This window comes from Pectinophora gossypiella, chromosome 12, assembly GCF_024362695.1.
Source record: "Pectinophora gossypiella chromosome 12, ilPecGoss1.1, whole genome shotgun sequence".
Classification (NCBI taxonomy): Eukaryota; Metazoa; Arthropoda; class Insecta; order Lepidoptera; family Gelechiidae; genus Pectinophora; species Pectinophora gossypiella.
In genome coordinates this window covers 1,134,282-1,158,752 of record NC_065415.1, presented here as the reverse complement: position 1 = coordinate 1,158,752, position 24,471 = coordinate 1,134,282, and the positions used below count along the sequence as shown (strand labels likewise).

General features: G+C 38.4%; 2 protein-coding genes across 2 annotated transcripts in view; one reads left to right on the top strand and one right to left on the bottom strand.

Annotated features, from left to right (window-relative positions):
• The window catches only part of LOC126371433 (uncharacterized), a 335,692-nt gene extending 335,293 nt beyond the window's left edge, over window positions 1-399 (top strand). Inside the window, exon 15 of the transcript XR_007567041.1 lies at window positions 333-399. The gene's annotated coding sequence lies outside the window, so the exon portion shown is untranslated. The remainder of the gene's footprint in view (window positions 1-332) is intronic.
• LOC126371461 (WD and tetratricopeptide repeats protein 1) overlaps window positions 1-24,471 on the bottom strand; it is a 65,766-nt gene that overhangs the window by 16,974 nt on the left and 24,321 nt on the right. The gene's annotated exons all lie outside the window — the stretch shown is intronic.

The window sequence follows — 24,471 nt, the reverse complement described above, 5'->3', positions numbered from 1 at the left end:
TTAGTATGCAAATTACAGTTATGTCAAGTCTGTTATGGATTTTCAAAATAGGGTTATTAATTTTATGCAACTTAAGGGACATCCATAAAACATACAATGAAGGACTTTCATCATCATCATCTAAAAATGAAAAATAATTCTTATTGACATTTGCGCATATAAAAATAAGCGCGCAATATCAACAAATGTCAAATAGCAGTATTTTTTAGATGAATTACTCGAATGTAGCCTTTTTAGACACTCAGTTCTAATATATGTGTAACAGACATACACTGTTCATCATCTCCCTAGCGTTATCCCGTTTTCCCAGCGTCCGCTTACTTAACCTGAAGATTTGACAGGTCCGGTTTTTTACAGAAGCGACTGCCTGTCTGACCTTCCAACCCGCGAAGGGAAAACCAGCCCAATACAGGTTAAATCACATACCTCCGAAACGCATTTCTCGGGTATGTGGGTTTCCTCACGATGTTTTCCTTCACCGCTCAGCACGTGATAATCATTTATGATCCAAACATGAATTCAAAAACAAATTCGACAATCATTGGTTTAGGCCTGTGCTGGATTCGAACTTGCGACCTCAAAGTGTGAGGCAATCGTTCTACCAACTGGGTTACCACGGCTCAAAAGGGTAGCAAAATGCTAAGCATTGCTAAAAAGCAATCTCTCAAACTCAAAAGTACCAAACCAAAGTAAAGCAAACTGTGTTCAGTTTGCTTTAGTTTGCAGTTTGGTAGAAAGTCGTCGATAAGATAAGTCAGAGTAAAAAAAAAGTACTTAAGAAAATTCCTAATTGAGAAAAGTTTTTACACGCTGCAAGGGTTTTTTTACATGATATAGACTATAAGTGTTGTAGATTTTGTTATAAATAGTTTTTAAGATTTTCATACTAATTTTTTTTGATTAATTTTGTTTAATGTTAAGTACTTCTTATTTTATTTTTTTTATTTCTGGCTTAATTTAGTTTCTTGTTATTTTTTCTTGTTTTTGCTATACCATCCCGGGTCCATATCTAGTACAGTCATGACCAATATAATGTACCCACTTTAGGACTCTGTCGCACTAACATATTTGACATTTAGTGAGACTTACAGTTCAATTTGTCAAAAAAGTTAATGTGACATGGTACCAAAGTGTATACATATTATTGCTCGTGACCGTACTATAATATTTATAACAACTGTTTACCATATGGTGTGCAATAAATACTTTGACTTTGAGTTAGACGATTTCAAAAATCATAGGTGGTTTGGAACCTGCGACCTTACAATGAGAGTCAAGCGTTGTTCCTAACTAAGCTATCACGACTACAGCTAATGAGGGCCTTTTCAGGCGACGTTCGCCAAAAAATACAGATGGCGCTGAATAGATTTGCCTTTCATCTTCAAATTTTATAGATCACAGACATCATCATCATCAGCCCATTAACGCCCCCACTGCTGGGGCACGGGCCTTCCCTATGGATGGATAGGGAGAACGGGCCTTAAACCACCACGCGGGCCCAGTGCGGATTGGTGGTTATTAACGATTGCTAATGCAGCCGGGACCAACGGCTTAACGTGCCTTCCGAAGCACGGAGGAGCTCGAGATGAAAACTTCTTTTTTTTTGTGGTCACCCATCCTATGACCGGTCTTGAGATCACAGACATTATGCATCTTTTATCTTTTCTTGGTAACTACTCACTTAATCTACTCGGAATACATTTCTCTTTTCGCTCTAAACATCAAACTTCCTAAGTATGAATATTCCGTTAGTTACATAATTAACTTTATACTTAGTAGCAATAATTAATAGACATAAAAATACCTCACAACCGATAAAACGAACATGCCTCGCCTCACAGTGCAACAAACATAAAGTTACATTAATAATTCCATTCAGTGTTCATTAAATTACACATTCATTACATTAACCCATCACATTTAATGACCGTTTGCCAATTTTATTGACTAACCTATTAGGGGTAAAAAGTAAAAGGGCAGTGAGTCAGTGAAGCATGGGGTAATATTATGGCTTTATAGTTCTATAACCCCATGGTCTCGGGATAAAAAGTCCGAGAGAGGGGGGGACCCTACCTGGAGGTCACTGCTGGCCCACAGACAGGTTTTTGTTGATTTTAGGGATGGGATCCACGTCAGCTGTTCGGTTATCGATTATCGATGAATTGCAAGTCGATTTTGCGAAGGGTAACTTTTTATGTGAAAAGAACAGTCGTCAAAAACAGTCTATGTAAAATATTTTATGTAATTTTCCGTTTTGAATAATCGATTTATTAGACTATTATAATGTTAGAGCCAAATTACTTCCAGAACTAAACTTGCCTTTAAACTGATTTTACTTGTATAATACAAAGTTTGTCTGTATGTAAAGTCTAAATGCATTTTTTTTTAAATATATAATAAGTAAGACTTGAATTGCAGAACGCGTATTTTGTATAACTCAAACACAGCAGATAAGTTAGGTAGATACTGACTCAGTAAGTACAATAAAATCTAAAAAAAATAATGGCGGACTTACTTTCCTACAGTTTTTCCCCTCCTTATTAACGGGAGCAAATAGGTGCATCAACAATACATTTGTTAGGCATGTTAACATACAAACAAGTGGCTTATCGACAACATCGACACGGTGGGTGAACATCACTAGTGGTGTCGTCATGGCAGCCGGTTTTGACGTTTCACTGTCAAGGTCCCACCCTGAACCTACCCACTGTCCACTGCTTTAGTGAGGTTTGTGATATTTGAGGCATTTGATAAATCGACGTCTGAATTCGTGCGAAATACTTACTGACCTGACTGAGGAGCTCGATGGCGCAGCGGTAAACGTGCTCGGTCTGCGATTGTTGAAGTTAAGCAACTTTCGCAAAGGCCGGTCATAGGATGGGTGACCACAAAAAAAAGTTTTCATCTCGAGCTCCTCCGTGCTTCGGAAGGCACGTTAAGCCGTTGGTCCCGGCTGCATTAGCAGTCGTTAATAACCCCCAATCCGCACTGGGCCTGCGTGGTGGTTTAAGGCCCGATCTCCCTATCCATCCATAGGGAAGGCCCGTGCCCCAGCAGTGGGGACGTTAATGGGCTGGTGATGATGAGGGATATAGGGGTAAGGGAATATCGGGAGTCTTATATCCCTATTTCAAACGCGGTAAGAACCCGTTATTATGTGTTTTAATTATGAAAAAAAATGTTCATTTATTGAGTTTCACAAAAATAAATTATTCGTGGTGGTGGTGGTGGTGGTGGTAAGAAGGTACATGTAAAGGCACGGCAATATAAAAGAGGCGACACGAGGTGCCTTATTATAGTAATATAACGGCAGCTCGCCTCCAAATACATGAGACCTCTGCCTACCCCTTCGGAGATATGGCGTGAAGTTATAACATGTTATGTACCAAAAACGAACTCAAGCCACACGATACGGGCGGGTAGGGAGTACCGTTCCTTTGTTAACGACTGTCTATGATAACACGTGCCGGATGCACATGGCACATGGCGTGAAGTTTTATAGAGCACTGCCGTAAACTCAAAAACTCAAACTCAACAATATATATATAGTCCACGCACTTGTGGAATGATTTGCCTGCTGATATCAGGCATTCGAAGTATATATATATTCGAAGTATATTAGCTATATTCAAAACTAAACTTCACCATTTTTTCTTGGCTAAATCGTCGTCTTGTAACTAATATTTTATTTTTACTTATATGTATCGTTGTATGTATATATCTATAGTATGTGTATAATATATATATATTTAGTAAATATGATTGTGTATATATATATATAAAATGTGTCTATTGTTTTATTTGACGTATCTGCGCGCTACACTGCAGCTGTACAAATGTACCATATCCTTTGCCGAAGGTTGTCTGGAAGAGATCGCTCTTAGCGATAAGGCCGCCTTTGCCCACCTTAGAATAAGTTTATCCTGTAAATGTTTTGTGAATTTGTTTGCAATAAAGTGTTTTTATTATTATTAATATATCGTCACTGAAAAGGCAAAATTACGTAAGTGCCAAAATGTCATTTCAAGAAAAAGCCGTATTTATTAAGATGTTCATCACGTGTGATAGATACCTAATAAGTATGTAAGTATGCATACGAGTATATCGTCACTTTATAGTACGTAGTATTATTCCTTATTCTATGCTTATAGTGAAAACCACGTACGGGTAAGAAGTTACGATAAAAAGACGAAAAAATACTTTTGCTCTCTGATTGTACGTGGTTTTCACTATAAGCATAGAATAAGGAATAATACTACATAAGTATATAAAGTGACGATATAGTATACATATTAGGTATCTATCACACGTGATAAACATCTTAATAAATCATCATCATCATCTCCCTAGCGTTATCATGTTTTTCACAGGGTCCGCTTACCTAACCTAAATATTTGACAGGTCCGGATTTTTACAGAAGCGACTGCCTATCTGACCTTCCAACCCGCGAAGGGAAAAGTCTAATATAGGTTAGGTCACATACCTCCGAAATACATTTCTCGGGATTTCCTCGGGGTTTCCTCACGATGTAATCTTATTAACAAATATGAAATTTTAATGATCGACTAATTTGACACTATTAAAACACATAATAACGGGTTCTTACCGCGTTTAAAGTAGGTAACAGTGTCGAAATATCGGGAGTCTCCCTACTTTAAACGCGGTAAGAACCCGTTATTACGTGTTTTAATTAAATGATAATAACCGCGTAAACTTTAAATAATTTGACACTAAATTTGCGTTTAGATCTATAAATATCAATGCCCTTTTTAATTCCGCAGCTGATATCGGCCGAAAAGGTCTCAATCTTAATTTCAAGTTATAACATCGAACCGCAAAGGGTCAGATCGTCGCCAGACCCAAAAATAAAAAAAAAACGGTCAAGTGTGAGTTTCACTCGAGCACCGAGGGTTCCGTACAAAATGCCCTAAATTACTAAATATATACTAAGGCTTTGACCTCTGTGTTTGAGCCGTGGTACCCCAGTTGGTAGAACGCTTGCCTCTCACTTTGAGGTCGCAGACTCGAATCCAATACAGGCCTAAACCAATGATTGACGAATTTGCTTTTGAATTCGTGTTTGGATCATAAATGATTAATCACATGCTCAGCGGTGAAGGAAAACATCGTGAGGAAACCCATATTCTCGAGAAATGCATTTTCGAAGGTATGTGACCTCGAGAGACAGACGGACGGACAAAGTATAAGGGTTCCGTTTTCCCTTTCAGGTTCGGAAGCGGAACCCTAAAAAACAAAAAGAAAAAAACTAAAGGTCATTCCTCGATGCCATCTAAGGCCACTAACACGACCAGGGTAGGAACCTTTTAGGGATAAGAAACTACGGTTGTCTCGATGATGGTAAGTTTTACCGTAATTACCTGGTCTTCACGTCGACACAGGCGGCCATTAAAAAATATGTAGATAAGTAATCGATTCTCTTTTAAATCGTGATTAAAAAAATATGCGACAAAGTTCCTCATCATCATCTCCCTACGGCCTGGGTCAGACTTTTCAGGCTACGTTCCCAAAAATATACAGGTGGCGCTGTACAAATTTTTCTTCGTTCAACTTTCTAATTTCATGGATAACAGACATATTATGCATTTTTTATCTTTGTTTTTGGGTATAAACGGTGACCCTTTTTATTACACCCAAGCACAACCACATCTTCCCATTATTATTCTGATCAATATAAAGAGAATCAATATAGGTAGCAACATAGTTTTATACATAATCTGATTCAAAGATCAAGCAACAATTATGTTTATATTGCTCTTGTCATTTGAGGAGCTCGGTGGCGCAGCGGTAAACGCGCTCGGTCTGCGATTGTTGAAGTTAAGCAACTTTCGCAAAGGCCGGTCATAGGATGGGTGACCACAAAAAAAAGTTTTCATCTCGAGCTCCTCCGTGCTTCGGAAGGCACGTTAAGCCGTTGGTCCCGGCTGCATTAGCAGTCGTTAATAACCACCAATCCGCACTGGGCCCGCGTGGTGGTTTAAGGCCCGATCTCCCTATCCATCCATAGAGAAGGCCCGTGCCCCAGCAGTGGGGACGTTAATGGGCTGATGATGAATTATGTACCCAAGTAATGAGAAAATAAGTAATTATCACGTTAAATCTGAACAGCGCCATCTATATTATTTTGGGGGAACCACTACGTTCCCCACGTCGAAAATTTTATGGTTGTCTGGAAGAAATCGCTTTAAACGATAAAGCCGCAATTGGCCGTGTACTTAGTTAAGAGTCTTTTGTAATTATTTCTTTTTTATTTTGGTCCAATAAAGTGTATTTGTATTGTATTGTATTGTATTGTATTGTATTGTATTGTATTGTATTGTATTGTATTGTATTGTATTGTATTGTATTGTATTGTATTGTATTGTATTGTATTGTATTGTATTGTATTGTATTGTATTGTATTGTATTGTATTGTATTGTATTGTATTGTATTGTATTGTATTGTATTGTATTGTATTGTATTGTATTGTATTGTATTGTATTGTATTGTATCGTATTGTATCGTATTGTATCGTATTGTATCGTATCGTATCGTTTTGTATTGTATTGTATTGTATTGAAAGTCCCTCATTGGGTACTCTAAAGAAGTAAACAAACTAAGGATTAATATTGACCTTATCTATAAACACCTACTGAATAATTTTCAACAAACAACACACAATTATCTCAAGCTACGACGTAAATCAACAGTTTACCTTATCGAGTAGATAAAAAACAAACCAATTTTAGTAGGTATTTACAAATTATTAAATTCACCCGATAGTCTATCTTAAAGTTATTATCAAGCTATAATGAGGCAACCGGTTGTAGATGTAGTCAATATTTTTATAATTAAGGGAGATAAGTTCTCATAATTATCTACTTCAGCAGATAAAGACCAGAGGGCTGGCAGAGGAAGACTGAGCAGGACTTACGATGACCAAATAGGAGATGTCCTTAGAAAAGGTTTAATACGATCTACTCTGGACAGGCGTGCGTGTATGAAGCGATTGATGAATGTGGAGGAAGCAAGAGAAGTGTGTCAGGATCGAAGCAAATGGAATTCTATAGTTTCTGCTTACCCCGGTGGGAAATAGGCGTGAGTTTATGTATGTATGTAATTATCTACTTAAGTATACCAATAAAGTATTGCCACGGAATTTTATTTGACAACGCGACTAAGGGTTTGTGAAGGATGACAAATATTAGGTACTAAATAGTATACCCAGGATTATCATTATGAAGGAAAACATCGTGAGGTAACCCACATTTCCGAGAAATGCATTTTCGGAGGTGACCTAACCTGTATTGGGCTGGTTTTCCCTTCGCGGGTTGGAAGGTCAGACAGGCAGTCGCTTCTGTAAAAAACCGGACCTGTCAAATCTTCAGGTTCAGTAAGCGGACGTTGGGAAAAACGGGACAATGCTAGGGAGATGATGATGATTCAGAAAATAATTTAGGGCGTCCATACCTTCGTGGCCTTTAAACCTTCACCCACCGAATCCGGCCCTTGATGGCTATGATGATTCTTTAACCCAAAAACTGACAAATACAAAACTTACCCTTCGCGGACGTTAGAGTAAAATATAGCGCATTCAAAACGTTAGTTTCGGTTCGATTCCTGTTTGTGTCAATTAGCGGTGCAGTGTTAAAATATTAAGGCATGCCCTTCCTGCGGTCAGACATTCGAAATATGGCCGAAATATAGACCTCTTCCGTTAGGGGAATGGTCAAAGTTGTACCGCATTATTTATGCTTAATAAGTTTATTATGTTATTCTAGGTAATAGCAGTACTTAGAAAAGTACTTGGTAATCGTTAGGTACACTTAAAAGTGTTCCTGTCAAGTAGTTAATGCCGTTTTGCGGCAAATCTACAATAAGTCTCGTCAAAAAAAACTTGAAGTTTACCAGTTGCGAAGATGCTTAATGATAAAACAACTTATAAGTATTTTTCTTGAAAATTTACCCCGATACCGACCCGCCGGCGTGGTCGACGATTTCCCTAGTTCAGCGCTTATCGCTATCGACCCACTAGGGTCGATTAATTCTTTCAAATATTTTCCTCTCAGACGACGCCCTGAGCCGAGGTTCAGGCCTGTTGTCTTAAATTTTGTATCGAGTGAGAGCCCTCAGCGCTCCCCATTTGTCCGGCCAAGTAGTTAATGCTATTTGCGGCAAATCTAGAATAAGTCACGTCAAAATGATTTCTTGAAAATTATTAAAAATAACTATTTACTACAACTCTCAAAACAATCCTATTCAATTTAGCACATTTACGGGTAATTTACTCGTCATACGTTTCAAACTGACAGTTATTCCAAGATGGCGTCCGAATTCAACCCGTGGGAATCACGGACAATGGTGGGAGACCCTATGCTAATCTATGGCCTATTATGGTGCGTCTGGGGAACCTAGGTGGTCTAACTCCGACTGATCTTATCGACGACTTTCTACCTGTTCAGCTTGCTTTACTTTGGTACGTACTTTTGAGTTTGAGAGATTGCTTTTTAGCATAGCTGGGCCTATTATGCACGATTTCGTTAAATTTTGAGCAATTACCATGTGAGAAATTAATAATATATAAATATTAAATTTTACCTACTTTTAAGAGTAAGGTTATACAGAATTTCGTTTGAGAATAGCTATAAATAATATGATCCATATCCCTTTGATGTCAGGCTTAAAAAGAGATATAGATTAGCGTTAGTATTGATAAAAACTAAGGTTTCCAATACCGGGATCCCGGAGTTTTTTCAGACATTTTCAATACCGGTATTGGGCGGTAGGTACTTGCGTATATTATTAGGTGGCTGGCATACCCTTGTTAGCTGTATATAAATAAATATTTTTTAAAGTGCGTATCTATCTATTGTACCTACTAAAACTAGATTTAAGGCTTGTGTTAGTAACCTTTATGGATTATGTCCGATAATATCATTTATAATAACCAAACAAATATTTATTTCAGACCTTTATAGATGTGTTAATACAAGAGTCTTAAATGATTTTAGTGTCAATTCAAACAATACACAACTTTTATATTAGTATCCTTACGAAACACGTAACTTACGAGGTGTTTCGATTTTTTTTTAATAACAAGTAAGTTCGTCACATGCAGCCATCACACAAATACACACCGAGAGACAGCAGGCGTAAAATAAATATGACAATTCTATTTCCCTAAATATCTTTTTCCGGAATCGAACTCGGAACCCCACATTTACCATCCAGTGACAGTCTGTCAACTGTCACTAGGCCGCAGGGCTGGCGCGTACGTGTCTGAGGCACTTTAAAAAATAATAAAAATAAATGCACAAAAAAACCGATGAGCGATGAGCCAGTAGAATGTCATCGCATTAATGCTCATCCAGGCTTTTGTTTTTATTGAGAAGTCGTTTAATTTCATAGACGCGAGAAGTAAAAAGTGTTGTGAACAGCTGGTGTCTTTTACTTTTTATTTCGATCGTGGTGTGCACGCACGCTTATGATTTTTCGATTAAGTTTATTGTATGTACTCAACGTTACGATGTAACAGGCTTTGACTTTGTGTAGAAACAGTAAACAAAAGACGGCCGAAACTTTCCCGCACTCGAATTCGGTTAAAACAAGCCGAAGTGCTTATTATTTAATCGTCTCTCAACTCAAGCACTGGTAGCTTGCCTCCCAAAACGATATGCCCTAACAAGCTGTTTCTACCCTCAAACAAGTTCGCCGACAAAAACCAAAGCATACCAACATTATTTGTTCCAAAGAATTCCTGTGCACTTGTCAAAAAGCAAATAGTCCATACAAAGACATCGGAAAGTAAAAAATAGAGGAAGAAAAACAAAAGGTCGGACCGAGACGGGAATAGCAATGAGAGAGCAGGATACCATGTCCCTCCGACTGAATAAAATAAATCATTATGTATTCGACACACAACGTTTCACCGATAATAATAGACGGCGCAGGGCTGCATTACATCACAGGCGAACCAGAATCTAGTTAGATTTCCTCAGCTCGGAGACCGATATAAAAATACCAGAGACGGTCCGGTCATTAATGCAGGTTAACATCGGCACTCAATTAAATAATTCGAGAAAAAAAACGAATAAAAGCTCACGTGAGAGCTTTAGAAAAAGCGACACCCCTAGCGATCCAGTTGAGCAAACGACGCGCGCCGCTGCGCCCGCGCCGCCCTCCCATTGGCCGATGCAGCGCAACGTGGCGGGCGCGGGAGAGGGTGAGAGAGACGGGTAGACATGGCGCGGCGTGAGTGCGAGCGGGACGGACTGGCTGCAGCGACGGATGCGAGGGTTACCGATCGTTGACTCCGTCCAAGGCCACGGGCAAGTAGCTTTTTGTTGTGTCATCGTAACGCCTGTAACGCGGCGGCCGGCGGCGGCTGCGATGACCTTCACTGCTTTCTTTTGAGGTCGGTTAATGAGGGCACCGGAGCCTCTGCTCAGCCCCGAACTGGTTTAATCGCAACCATTGATTTCCTCCACGCAATCGGCGTTTAAGGAACACGAGAGCCAAACTGTTTATGTTTTATTGGTGTCTCTAAATGGACGGGCGAAACCTTTCTTATTGGAATCTTGGATATTGGAAATATCCTTATGAAAACTATTTGGATTCTAAGTAGTTCTCAGTCCGCCAGTCGCAATAGTAAGTAGGTCCTAACTAGTAATTAAATTCTAGCATTACTAGGTAGAATTCATTTGAAGCTTGTCTATGGAAGGGATTCGCGACTATAGTTAAGTGAACGCGTTTTTAGCAAGTTAATACAATAAAACATAGCTGTAGAATATTATCACAATATTTACCTCGTCTTAGAAATTGACAAATCTAAAATCATTGTTTGAGGTTTACGCGGTTAGTATTATAAGTAAAACACAATACCGGGTTCTTATCGCGTTATCATCAGGGATATGAGACTCCCAATATTTCAACACTGTTGTAAAAGGGTCACGGGACATCTGATGAAATTGGAGTCGAGTAGGTAGATCCATAATTTTCTAAGGGCAAACACAGAGAGTAGACAGATATGTTTTACTTAAATCTAAAAACCAAACAAAAATGTATTTATACACACATTATACAACAGCCTCCGTGGTCTAGTGGTTAGAACGTTAGGCTCACGATCTGGAGGTCCGGCTTCGATTCCCGATGGGGACATTGTCGAAATCACTTTGTGAGACTGTCCTTTGTTTGGTAAGGACTTTTCAGGCTTGAATCACCTGATTGTCCGAAAAAGTAAGATGATTCCGTGCTTCGGAGGGCACGTTAAGCCGTTGGTCCCGGCTATTAGCCGTAAAAGTCACCTCTACCAACCCGCAGTGGAGCAGCGTGGTGGAGTATGCTCCATACCCCCTCTGGTTGATTGAGGGGAGGCCTGTGCCCAGCAGTGGGACGTATATAGGCTATTTATGTATGTTATGTTATGTATACATACATGTAAATATTCCATGGCATTGATATTGGCATTTTGTTACTATTACATTCGTTTAACTTCGTTATAGTTTTGGCGTTCGATGAGAGGTTTCTAAAGACAGAGACCAAAAATGAGATGTGTTTTTTTGGCAACCTATATATTGAACCGGAGTCCTAGTACGGCTTTAAAATAAGTAGACTACTCTGGCCGCCTTCCCACGCGCTTCAGACAGACTACTGCGGGGCGGAAGGCAAGAGGGAAACCACTGCCATTTTTGTCCCTAAAAAATTAGCATGGACAATGCTACACCGACAAAAGCATGGCTCTTAAATTAGTGATGACATATTGTCAGGCCTGCCTAACCCTTATAGGTACAGGCGTGAACATGTACCTGCGGGTATATTAATACTACTCAAACATACAAGTCATCCATCACATCCGAAGACCGTTAACTTGTAACAGCGCACCAGAATTCCGTCTTAGTTAAAAATAGATAAGAAGTGTAAACTTCAGGCAGCTGATAACACAATACGGGTGGTATCTAATAGGTGAATGCACTATTGTGGAAGTATACATTGATAGTTGCTTTTCGAGTTCATTTGTTATACAGTGATGTGACGTACCCCAAAATGGGAACATTTTGGGAAGATTCCCCGCAGTAAAGAGACGCAAAACTAGAAGGCAGATAATACTAGAGTACGGTCACGAGCATTAATATGTATACACTTTGGGTACCATGTCACATTAACTTTTTTGACAAATGAACTGTAAGTAAGTCTCACTCAATGTCAAATATGTTAGTGCGACAGAGTCCTAAAGTGGGTACATTATATTGCTTATGACTGTACAAGAAAGAACAATTTGAAAAAAGTTTTACGGCCATACAAATAAACCTGGTGTAGCTTTTTATACTGAGCATAAACTAAGAATAGGCAAAATCTCTACAAATAAAATCGGTATAACTTATACCTTGTAATGGTGCTAATTCCTGTAAATACCATCTAATTTTATTTTAGGTTATATCTGTCATTTTCTTATCCGCCGAAAAGGAAAGGGACGGGTAATCGACAAGCATAAAATTTATGGAACACACGTCAATTTTAAGCACAAATCTAAAACAACCGTCTAAAAATTCGCCCGGGTTATTCATTTATTTACTCATTCTTCCTAAAATTAAGAGCTGTCAATCATCCGTCCCTTTCCTTTTCGGCGGATAAGAAAATGACAGGTATAACTTAAAGTAAAATTAAGAGATGTCTGCAGGAATCGGGGCCAATATCTCTATTCCTAAACCAACCCCTACCCTGGTTTAAGTTCCGAATAACCTAAAACTGGCTGACTTTGACAGATGTGAAGTTTGGTTTGTTGGATCACGGTATTTTAAATTGGCGTATTTTATAATAATTTGCGATGGCTTTAAGAGCGTTATAGAAAACTTAAGAAAGGTAAAGTGTTACAGAAAAGGGGAAGATCCATTCGAGTTACATGGCGAAGAAGAATTTCGAATGATATATCGCTTAACTAAGTTTTTTTACACTTTGGGAACAGCACATCATTTTTTTGTATACCTACAGACTGTGGCTTATATAGCCAATCCTCTTGGTAACGAAATGGCATTAACTTGGTCGGACTATGGTCAGAAGGAAGCCGGAATAAAAAAAACTTACTTACTCATGTTTTCATAATCAATGATTGCATAAAGCAATGCCTCTTATTCGTAATTCAAACATGATTTCCTCGTGTGACGTCAAATAGTACGATGGTTAACAATAGCCATGATATAATAGATAAATTCCATTAATATTATTAAACAGATCCCTCAAGAATTTGTTCGTAAGCAAAATACTGGTCTTTCCACGAGTAATGATTATTATGCCCGTTTCATTATCATAATAGTGTTTGAAAACTTACCTTCGTTTATTGAAACGAAAATACGTCATTTATTATAACATAACATAAGTTCACGACTGTATTCCAATTGGGGTAGTCAATACATCCATCGCAAGGTAAACTAAGTACCGTGCTTTCTGTTAGTAAGTGCTAAGCGGTGTCAACTGTGTTAGTGAAATTGCAATTGTGATAGATTAATTACTCATTGGAGGAGTTCGGTGGCGCAACGGTAAATGCGCTCGGTCTGCGATTGTTGAAGTTAAGCAACTTTCGCAAAGGTCGGTAATAACCATCAATCCGCACTGGGCACGCGTGATGGTTTAAGGCCCGATCTCCCGATCCATCCATAGGGAAGGCCCGTGCCCCAGCAGTGGGGACGTTAACGGGCTGATGATGATGAAATAAAAATAAAATGCATTTATTAGGGGTAAGTAACCATATTGTAAGATACATAAAATGACAATTACACAATTCAATTTAAAATTAAACAGAGTCTTGCTTGGTTAAATGTAGCCGAAAATTATAGCACGGGACATTTTTCGAACATATTTTTTCCGTGAAGCTGCTGTCCAGTTTTGCGACTGACCTCCCAAGTTATGAATTCAATTTAATCGGAATTGCAATAATTGAATTTAATACAGCTATAAACAAGGCGATATGGAAAGAGCTTATGATAAACGGCTCAGAAGCATAAATTCAAGAACGGGTTACTTACATTTTGAATTCATGTAAAACTTTTCACAACACATAACGCAGACGACTGTATCCCAATTGGAGTAGCCATCCATCGCTCTTGCGAACAGAAACCCAAAGATGAAATTGCCTACGCTTCACCGAGGTTTCTGTTAAACCTCACTGTGATTCTGACAACTGAACAACTGACAGGGTGTGCTCGTGTGTCCATTGTATTTATCGCGTGGGTGGTTGACCAACCTCATCAACCCAGGGGCCTGTTTAATAAAACTTACAATTGTAAATTACAACGACAATTTGGTGTTCATTACATAGCTAATATGAAACTGCAAAATATTTGTGATCACACACTACGCAATGTACATCAAATTGTCATTGTAATTTACAATTGGGTCGTGTACCAGGTTCAAGATAAATTATGAAATTCTGATTACTAAATAAACACAAATGTGAAACTAACGAAAAGCATTTTCTTTATTTTATTTAACTTAGTTATGAATTTTAATCAAGAAAAACGTAATAATAAGTTCGACATTTTATTACGTTTTTCTATGACGTCACAGTGTGCGTTTTCATACAAATTCCATAGTAATTTCGTATTTTGACGTTTAGTAAAAAGTAACTGATTTGACTAGTTGGAAACTAGCCTATTGTAAGTTTTGTTAAACAGGCCCCTGGTCTCAGGGTTATTATTAACCCGCCAAAGATCCCGGACATGGCTCATAACAACATACTTTTAATTTCAACGTTTTCAGTAGTTCTCCATTTTTTGTCCTAAACGGAGACTTAGATAGTATGACATGTACTGTTGTTAATAAACGTCAGAATCATAGATATTCTCTCTGAAAAACGTAAATTCAGTTAAAATTGTAAACTTACACTAAAAATGTAATGCTGATTATGTAAAAATTGTACCTTTTTTCTGAATAAATATTATTATGTCGTTTCCACATCTCGGGCCTACGGAGTCCCGGACTTTTGGAAGGCGTGCGTGGGGCCGAAGCCAACACGTAGAGGCCCCTTAAGACAGTTTAATCTATGTGGTGTGATACCAACCGGCGATTATCCCTATATGCACTATGGGAGTGCACCCAAAGACAATCCCCGGTTCGTGTAGGACTATTGCAGATTATGGGAACAAAGGGAACTGGGCTATTGGGTTGGGGGTTAGTGGACCGGGATACTGGAGCTATGGGGTACAGTCATGAGCAATATCATGTACCCACTTTAGAACCCTGTCGCACTATCATATTTGACATTTAATGAGACTTACGTTGTAATTTGTCAAAAAAGTCAATGTGACATGGTTTCAAAGTCTATACATATTAGTAACTTAAAATGCTGTATTGTTTACTAACAATAGAATAATATTGTAATTACTAACACCTATGTATTGTAATGTTTGAAAATAAATCTTTATTATTAACTACTTGGCCGGACAGATGGGGAACGCTGCAGACTCACCCGGTACAACGTTTAAGACAACAGGCCTGACGGTGCCCAGTTGGGCGCGAACCTCGCGGTCACGAGTACTAATATGTATACACTTTGGAACCATATCACATTAACTTTTTTGACAAATTAAACCGTAAGTCTCATTAAATGTCAAATATGATAGTGCGACAGGATTCTAAAATGGGTACATGATATTGCTCATGACTGTACTATGGCGCCTGCTCGACCAATGTTGACCAAACATGGATAAAATGAGCAGGCGGTGATTCTTGTGACTTGTGGCTACCCATCCCGGAAGGGATTGGGAGCGTGCATTTGATCTGTCCGTGTAAAACTCATATACTTATATCCTCCAAACATGCATCGCGATGCATCTTCCACCTTCCTAACCCATATTGAATGACATTATAAATTCCGCCTATAACTTCCATATAAATCACACTCGACTATAAGCCCTATTAGGTAGGTATAACATTTAAAATGTAATTGTTATGAGAACATGCGTGGGCGCACCCACACACTCCTTCTGTTGATTCACGGGTAAATTGAATTCTGTCGTATCAGCATTATGTTATCAGGCTTTCTTTTTATCCATAAACGTATTTCGATACCTTAACCGTCTACAAATTATTACCACTGTTCCATTGTTAGGTATTCTTGCATTAAAAAAAAACTACCTTTACATACACTTAGTAATCTTTACATAAACAACATAGGTGTTGTACTCCTAAACATATTTCTGACCCACACAAATCGAAAGGCTGATAAAATATGTACCTTAATAAAATAATTACAGAAAATGTTTCCGTGCGTCAATAAATTTCAAAATTATTAGAACCAAGGCTGTATGGTCATCAGATCTTTGCCTGTCTTAGTTAAGGCGAATTTAAACAATAACATTATGTAATGACAGCTGGTACTTCAAATCGAAAATGGCGGTTTTATACTACGATTTTCGTGCAATAGACTCATAGGCGCCACAGTTCCGATTCGAATTAGATCATGTATTATGCTATGAAGTGGCAGGAAATGTAATATTATATTTCTTTTGAGCTATACTTGCCCTAGAGCTAATGTAACCCAGCTAAGGTAACAAACTCTCAAAGCAAAAGCAATGAAAAGGCAAATTCAGCCAAACACCTCGCTTTCTGTTAGACCAACTTGATAGGTGGTGAGCCGTATCGCCGTCTATAATGGTCGAGCCAACTGTGTTAGTGAAAACTGCACTTGGGATAAATTAATAAGACATTGGTACAAGTCCGGTACCGGGGTTCGAAGTGGCGCTCCTCAAGTGGAGCAAGTCGTTGAATCACTGGACCACAGAGAGTTTTACAGTGACCTTAAAATGCGTACACTGACCATTACACATAAATTATTAATATAGAAATACCAACCGCAATTAGCAACCGTCTATTATTAGCAATTTGCACAGCAAGTTACACAAAAAACTTATTTCTATCCAATCTAATTATGATATTGGTTCAACACTAATTAAACCAGCCGCTACCCCTACAGAGCCAATAACTTAAGGTCACGAAAGAAAAAAACGCAAAAGTTCGTACCGCTCCGACGTTCGTTGCTAGGGGAAAGGCAGACACATAAAGTAAAATAGTCAATTTACACAAATAAAATTTAATTAACCGCCGCGCGGGCGCACGTCATAACCAGTGCACCAAACAAGCCCTTATTGCTTTTAAATAAATTACTAAAAGCGCTACCATAATTGAGGAGGCGCCTTTGATTAAATTAGCAAAACTCGAAAACGCTATTCCATCGCACTACAGTCTTATAACGTCAAATAAAACTCCAACTTTTATTCTTACTCGCTTGTAATAAGGGTAGAGATGCGCTGACGGAGAAATTCAAGATGGCTGCCAACTCAGGCGCAGCTTTTTAGTTCTTTTTTCAAAATACTACATTCCCGCAGTCGCTGGTAAGGGGTGGAAGGGATCAGTCGTGTGTGCTGTGCTGTGGTGTTTTAAAGTAAGACCAGAATAAGTTGACCTGTGCACTGGCGGTTAGGAAAGCGATAAAAGTTCGACTCGACTGGTTAGGGGGCATTTTTTCTAGTTATCGCTATGACAGAGCGCCGTGCAGTGGTAGTGAAGACAATGCGTTTTTAAAATGAATATTTTATAATGTAGATGTGTCGTTTCATGGGTTTTTTGAAGTAAAAACTTCGTTGGTTTACGCGAAATGTTAAAAGCAGCAACACGAAAATTATACTTGGTAAGTAATATTTCAACGAGTTATCGTAACGAGTTATAAATAACAGTCTTTATAAAGTCTTACTCAAAGCCCTTCTGTTTCCTTTCATACAAAGACGACGTTACGTTTAACATAACGTTATGAACTATTTTGTATATAAAGTAATCAAATGTGTTCTAGTAGTTATTACAATGACGTAAGCTCACGACTATATCCCAAAGGGGGTAGTCAGAGGTACGTCCATCGCAAGATGAACTAAGTACGCACACCTCACCGAGCTTTCTGTTAGACCAACGTGATAGGTGGTGAGCCGTATCGCCGTCTATAATGGACGAGCCATCTGTGTTAGTGGAAACGTTGAAACAGTGTATGTACAGGCCTCTGTGGTCTAGAGGTTGAGCATTGGACTTAAGATCCGGAGGTCCTGGTTTGATTCCCGGTAGGGTCAAGATCGTGAATCTATTCGTGATTTGGTCAAGACATCGCAAGCTGAAATCACTGTTTATGTGTACAAAAATCTTTAATAAACTGCCAGAAAGTATCACAGGCCTGCCTATAAGAGTGTTTAGACGATCTTTGTTTAAGCTACTGAGCGAGAATCCTTTTTATAGTGTCAGTGAATTTCTTGATCACAAAATGTAATAGGTAATTAATCTCTCTGTATTTGCATACCAATATTGTTTTGGTTAAATGTGTGAAACATGAATTTAGTCATATAACAACCAATGTACCACATTTACCGCAAATAAATGATTTGATTTGATTTTAAAAATAACTTTTTTGACGTGACTTATACTAGGTTTGGCATTAACTCGCCGGACAAATGGGAAGCGCTGAGGGCTCTCACCCGGTACAAACATTTAAGACAACAGGGGGTTTAAAATGGCCACATCGAAGCAATTCATCTAAGAAAGCAATATTGCTTTTTGACATTTGTTTGCATTGCGCACTTACTTTTACATGCGCAAATGTCAAATTGCAATATTGCTTTCTTAGATGAATTGCTTCGATGTGGCCAATTTAAACCCCCAGGTCTGATAATGCTCAGTTTTAAAAAAAATAACAAGGCTTGCAAAAGATTGAAATCACATGCTAACATCTCTATGACTACAGAGCTCATCATGCTAGTGTATTTTGACGAGTTATGGTTTCTGCTTACCCCATTTAGGATTCCCGCAACAAGCGAAAAAGCGTGAATCTTTATACGTATTTTTAGATACCATAACACCCCGCCTATATTATAATAAACGTTTCTTTCTTTCTGTAACCCCCAACGAAGTAGACATAGGCGTTACACTCACTCCTCGCCAGCCATTTTGCGATAAATTCAAATTCAAATTCAAAAATATCTTTATTCAGTTGGTAACATAGTTACACTTTGAATCGTCAATTTTTACATAACGAACGTCTCATCCGCCTAAAACTACTGCAGCTTCTCACAACCTGTATAGCCGGGGAAAAGAAGCTGCAAGAAAAACCTCGGCACAGGGCCCTAGACATTCTTTAAAAAAAAAAAAAACATAAAATATTGTATACAATTGAGTAATTTAGCTGCCTAATATCAGTTCTCAGACAGTTAATCCCATGCATTCATATCTTCTAAATAATCACTAACTTTATAATAACCTTTTTTGTAAAGTTTTTGTTTAACTACTGTCTTAAAACAGTTGAAAGGCAAATTCTAGATAACATTACTAGCATCACGCCAGCATCCCCAAAGGGGTAGGCAAAGGTGTATAACACACTCACACTCCTTGAAAGTCTTTCTCTTGTGTATAAACGGTACACACAATCTCACGACTATATCCCAATTGGGTCGTGTACGGTCACGAGCATTAATATGTATACACTTTGGTACCATGTCACATTAACTTTTTTGACAAATTGAAATGTAAGTCTCACTAAATGTCAAATATGTTAGTGCGACAGAGTCCTAAAATGGGTCCATTATATTGCTCATGACATGACTGTACTAGGTTCAATATTAATTATGAAATTCTTATTAACTATTAAATAAAGATATCTAAAACTAACGAAAAACGTTTTCTTTTTTCTATTTAACTTATTTATGAATTTTAATAAAAAAAACGTAATCATAAGTCAGACATTTTATCACGTTTCTCTATGACGTTAGTGTGCTTTTTCATGCAAGTTCCGTAGTAATTTCGTGTTTTGACCTTTAGTAAAAACTTAAGTGATTTGACTAGTTGGAAACTAACCTATTCGGGCAAGTACCCACACCTCACCGAGCTTTCTGTTAGACCAACGTGATAGGTCAGCCGTATCACCGTCTATAATGAGCGAGCCAACTGTGTTAGTGAAAACGGAACTTAAGATAAATTATTAACTCATTGATCCAGTAACGGCCTCCGTGGTCCAGCGGTTGAGCGTTGTGCACACGACCCAGAGGTCCGGGGTTCGAATCCCGGTGGGGACAAATCACAAAAATCACTTTGTGATCCATAGTTTGGTTAGGACTTTACAGGCTGATCACCTGATTGTCCAAAAAGTAAGATGATCCGTGCTTCGGAAGGCACGTTAAGCCGTTGGGCCCGGTTACTACTTACTGATGTTAGTTAGTAGTCGTTACATGAGTCATGTCAGGGGCCTATGGCGGCTCAGTAATAACCCTGACGCCAGGGTTGATGAGGTTAGTAATCCACCTCACAATCCACACGAGTGAAGAAGATTGGTCCAGTACCGGGATTCGAGCCAGTGCTCCCGGTTTGAGAAGCAAGCCGGTGTACCACAGGACCTCACGGGCTATAGTATACACTGTCAGGAGCAATGTCATGTAGCCGATTTAGAACACTGCCACATTAAAATCTTTAAAATTTAGTGAGACTTACAATTCAATTTGTCAAAATAGTTAATGTGACATGGTGCCAAAGCTTTCGTGCTTACATAACACACAAATATCTCGTCGACTTCGAAAACCACGTAAGCGCCTATTTGATAAATAGATACCTATACTCTTTATTTATGTACATAAAAGTTCCTTCTTATCAGCTATACCACAGATCATATAATACTAACGCTATACATATATCTATATAGCTTACAGAGCTATAGAGCTTACATGGAACAGATTAAAGGTTAACGTCGTGTCTTATAGGGAAGTCAAGGAATTGTCCTTTGATAGACTGGAATGGAAAATGCTACACCGACAAGAGCGTGGCTCTTAAATTGATGATGATACAATTTAGGTATCCTGGTATGACGTGTACTTATCAATAGTCATTACATTATAATAATCAAATCAATTCATTTCGTTAATTACGTCATAAAGTCACTCATCGGATTCGGATCTGATTTTTGTTTTTGTTAAACGTAATAGACACTTGTCTATTAGGTACTTTTGAAATTGAAAGTACTTTCAATCTAAGTAAGTTAAAATTTTGTGGTCTAAATTTTCGGAATTAAATTAATTAGACTTTCCGGGCTACGTTCACAAAAAAAGCGGGGTTGGCTGGAAGAGATCTCTTTTAGAGATAAGTCCACCTTTTGTACCTATGTTTGTGTTTTTTGTCGTAAATTTAATTATTGTGTACAATAAAGAGTATAATAAAAACCAGTATGGATGGCATTGTACAGCTTTAACGCGAAAATTACCTATTTTCTCATTACTCGCATACATGATTATTGCTTCTATGCTGTTCTGGGAGCATATAAAAAACATAGAACACGTTCAGCTGCTTCTCTTCCCGGGCATGTCGTAAAAACCGACAGAGGGATTGTGTCCTCTAACATGATGGACTAATGTTATGGGCGATAGGCTGATCCCTTACCACCATAAGGTTCATCATATCCATCCTTGGACTTCGTATCAACAGTGGCTGCAAGTTGTCTTTGATTACTTGTGGCTCTGCCCACCCCATTAGGGATTACGGGCGTGAGTTTATGTATGTATGTATGTATGATTATTCCAAAATACATTGTAATGGTAGACGCATATATAAATACGTAATTATTGCTTGATATTTGAATTATTATGTTGCTAGGTACTTATATTGTTTCTCTTTATTTTGATCAGAATAATAACGGGTGGAACATGTAATTGTGCGTGGGTGTAATAAAAAGGTTCATATGTTTGTTTTAAGGTTAATTATAATCACCAAAACGGTGTGCTCACGTACCCTCACTGTGCGCGGGAGTTCACTGTAAAGATAGGCTACATAAGCCATCTTCGGGCGCATCAGCGTCGTGACAACTATGAGTCGAAGTCGCCATGGTCGAAATCGGTCGGAGAGATCATCATCATCATAAGGTTAAACGAAGGAAAATCTGTACAGCGCCATTTATTTTGTTTTTGAGGAACGTACCCTGGAGAATCCCTCATTGAAAGGAATCCAGGTTTTCATGAAAGTTTCAAATAGGCGCTTTCGTGGCACAATCAGGCGACGATCAACGTTCTACTACTGTTATTATATTCCATTTACCGGGCACAACTCCTGGGAACCACGTCATATCATTTATAATTATACACTTCTCATCAAAAAAATCGAAACACCTTGCAAGTTTACGTTTTGTCAGGATTATCAGAAAAATGTGTACATTTAGGAATAAATGTTAAATGTCGTTTAATAGTGAGTAATATGAGCTTATCAAATCTTAATGTTAATGTTCTAAATTTAAATGAATTTTTCATAGGTTTCGTATTTTGTTAAATGAGTCATTTTTATTCCGTATGGAGTATAAAGGAAATGGATAAAACAACACACGTAAATGAAAAAAAAAGCTAAAAAACGTTTATTTAACCCTTAAGCAGGCCGCGGACATATGTGTCCCACATTGATTTTTCGATGCTGTAGCCAGGTTTTGGCAATAAAGAGTCCACAATCTGTCAAAATTTAATCGTAAATATATACTCTATGGTTCCGAATTTTCAAACTTTGTGTATCCGAACGTAAGTGACACTGACAGCCATTCGAGTTTCGTCTGTCCGTTAGAGACGTGTTTTTGAGTGACTGTGGTGGTTTTATACAGATTATGGCGAAACAAAGAAAGATAAGTCGTGCAATTTTTTGATATGTTAGAGATTTTGAATTTTCCTAACAGGATTTGCATTATTTCTAGTTGATTTCTTGCTAAATTGTCTAAAACAAGGCAAATAATAATGTGGGGAACATGTGACCAAAGCCTGTTGAGTCGAACTTATTTGTGGGAGCTATATATCCTTTGCCTGTTCAAATCACCATTTTTTTTATACTAGCCTTTGCACCCGACGTTACTTGTGTTTTTTTAAACATATTTGTTTTACTAAAAACTACGCATCATTTCGATTACACACAAATTTATTATGATTATGTTATACACAAATTATACTAAATTCGGGATTCATAATAAAATGTGAAATAAATGGGATTTATAATAAAAAGTATTTGATTTACTTACCACATAATAACCTCTATAAATATAAAAAATTAATACAATTATTTTTAAATTAAATTAATTATAAATAAATAATTAAATAAGTAATAGCAATTACAATTTAAAATAATAATGATCTAGTAATCAAACACAGAATTATGAACAGACAAACATTCGACATTTATATATAGCTATCACATAAAGGATAGTCTCTATCCAGGCAATGGGATTATGTTTTCCCACATTTTTTTTCAGGACTTTCAGTGTTTTTTTTCTGAATGTGTTGATAAGGAATCATACAGGCCGCTATTCAAAGCCTAAATCCATATATAACACTTTATTTCTTACAGCAGTTCTTCGGGGCCTGTTTAAGGGTTAATAACTTGTATTCCCTCCCCGAGCTCTAATTACTGCTTCCATACGGTTCTTCATCGATCGGATGAGAGTCACGATCACATGCTGTGGTATATTGTCCCATTCCTCTTGGATTGCATCTTGCAGCTGGCTAAGTGTTTCTGGGGCAGGATCTCTTGCTCGAATTCGTCTCTTTAATTCATCCCACAGATGTTCAATGGGATTCATGTTCGGGCTTCTTGCTGGCCATTCCATAATAGAGATATCGACTTCGTTAAGATAATCTCGTACGACGCCCGCGGTGTGAGCCCTAGCATTGTCGTGCATGAATATGAAGCCGTTGCCAATAAAATGTGCATAGGGCATCACATGAGGCTCGAGACACTCTTCGACGTACCGATGACAGTTTAGTGCAGGCAGACGTGGCCCAGACACGAAAGCAAGCTCTGTCTTACCGTCGGCGCTGATTCCTCCCCAAACCGTCCACGAACCGCCACCATAGCTGACCTTTTCTTCAATGCAGCATTGTGCATAGCGTTCTCCGTCTCTTCTGTAGACCTTCTTCCTTCCGTCGTTACCATACAGCATAATTTTACACTCATCAGAAAAGAGAACTTTGCTCCACTGTAGGTATGACCAATTTAGGTGCTCACGTGCAAAGTTAAGGCGCGCTCTTCGATGGTCTGCAGTTAATTTCGGCCCATTTTCTGGCTTATGCGGTACCAGTCCACGATCCTTCAACCTTCTTCTAATTGTAGAGTCACTTACAGCCACCCTTCGTACAACACGAAGCCGCTGCTGCAGTTGAAAAGCGTTAAGGCGTCGATTTCTTAAAGAAGTTGTTACAATAAATCGATCATCTCGCTCAGAAGTGACCCGATTCCTGCCAGATCCTGAACGGCGCGTGAACAAACCAGTCTCCCGATAACGTTTATAGACTCTATGAACAGATGACAGGCTTAGATGCAGTCTTGCAGCCACAACACGCTGACTAAGGCCAGAATCCAGCAATGCCACAACTTGGGCGGCTTCTGTGGGCGAAGTATCCATACGTTTTAGAAAAAAAACCTTTTTTCAGACGTCCCAAAGT